The sequence below is a fragment of the Berghia stephanieae genome, chromosome 9 (genome assembly GCF_034508935.2).
Source record: "Berghia stephanieae isolate SIO BIC M18660-M18661 chromosome 9, UCSD_Bste_1.3, whole genome shotgun sequence".
Lineage (NCBI taxonomy): Eukaryota > Metazoa > Mollusca > Gastropoda > Nudibranchia > Aeolidiidae > Berghia > Berghia stephanieae.
The window spans coordinates 24,525,887-24,527,891 of record NC_088368.1 but is presented as its reverse complement, the minus strand read 5'-3'; positions in this window follow the sequence as shown (position 1 = coordinate 24,527,891).

Genomic DNA, 2,005 nt, shown 5'->3' with positions numbered 1-2,005 from the left:
TATTGGCGAAAGCCTGAGCTTGAATAAACTTTGAAACTCTAAAACAACAAACAAACAAGAAAAAAATCCCAAACAACCAAACAAACAATGGTCTGTTGATCGATTTGTCAATTGCCATACTCCAATCATTAATAATCATTTTAACATCACCCTCCTATTTCGAAATACAGTGCAACCGCTTAATTGGGACTACAGTGTCGCTTAATACGCTTCAACAGTCGTGACCTCACTTCCCTCGTAATGACGCATGGTAACTTAGTAACTGGGTCTAAACTATCGGAACAATGGCGGACGCCCTTATGAAATATTTCTCCGACGAGCATAAAAGCGTATCCAGAGGAAAAAAACCCCATTATAAATCTGATCATGTTTTGACTTTTACACATTCTGATCACAAGACATATGAAAAGTTCTAGCCAGCATAAAGAATAAAAAGTACCGATTTTCTTTGTTTAGAACTACGATGGCCGCCGTTGCTGGGCGACGTGACATCAGACTATTGGTTCCAATTGGAAAGACACTGTAACATAGAAATAGTTCCAATTAAGCGGCGAAGTAATTTCCGATTGGCCATAGACATAGCCTTCTTACCCTCGAGTTTGCTATAGCCTTAGAGCTCGGTGCTTCTTGTGCGTTAGAGGGAGGTTGGGGAAATATTTTCGACAAGAACAGCACTGTTCTGAATGTATATCTTATTCTAGTTTACACCCCGAGTATCATGACCAAGAAGAAAAAAAAGAGCTTTTATATAACAAAATATCCACTAAACGTACTCAAAGCGCTTTACAAGGGGTCCGTGGACAACAGCAACACTTAACATAAAGGACGGGACATGACGATGTTTGGCGATGTTACAATATTTTTTTCGGACAGAGACAACGTTGTTAACGGCCTGGTACTCATTTTACATCAGAATACGGTGAGAGAATGTGAGTAAAGAGCCTTTTCCAAGGACTCAACTGTGCGGCGAGGGAGGGTCAAAACCCAGGACATTCCGACCACATCGCCGTGAATATAATGTGTAAAAAGAAACTTTTCCAAGGACTCGAACCCGAGACTTACATGCCAAAGTTGAGGTCATTTTACTAGACTTTAAACTTACTTACTAAGTGTTGACTCAGTGTATATTTGTTTACTATAGCTTCTCGTCTCGATTCAATATTGATTGATCACAATAATATTAAACCACAGCAATATCCACTTAGATAACCACGCCTCTCGGACAGTCGTCATAATGTAAACAATGACAGTGATTGGTAAACGTAGCGAACAACACAGGCTTTACTATCGATGGTATATGTCTAAGTAAAATACCTGCTGTTCTACCGCTTTATGGATAAAACCAATACAGAAATCTAGATAACTGTAAACTTATAAACGTTTATAATATGATCGAGAAAATCGTGTGATAACTAGTCACCCTTTTGGCGATATGAAAACAATAACAATAAGAGAAAAGGTCGAATTCATTCACTTTATATATTGTTTATAAACAAACAATAACTGTGGTTGCCCGAGCACGTGTGAAGGGTAAAATATCTACTGGTTAATCAAATGTTTTTAAAATCGTAATAAAGCACGTATTATGTTGCTCACAATAATTGGCAAATGTAACAATGAAGATAAACATGCTAAACAAGAACAAAATTATGACACAGCACACTCACAACACGCGTGTCTTGAAGATATTGATAGGAGGAAAGTGTGTCGTAATTCGTGCGTGACATACGGGTCATGCTAACAATATTGAAATGAATCGCAATAAAAATACCACTCTCTGTTGATGTGATCACGTTGTTTACAAGTTGCCGACTCCTTCAATACGTCATGAAAGCACATGTTGCCTCCTTGGCCGATTCTACCAGCACGCTAACGTAACGGCGTCCTCAATCTGACAGGCTTGTCAATTAAAATAAAAACCCAAAGAAAAACCAAAACAAACAAAACAAAAGTAGAAATAAAAAAAAAAATAAAACAACAAACAAACAAAAAAACAAACAAACCA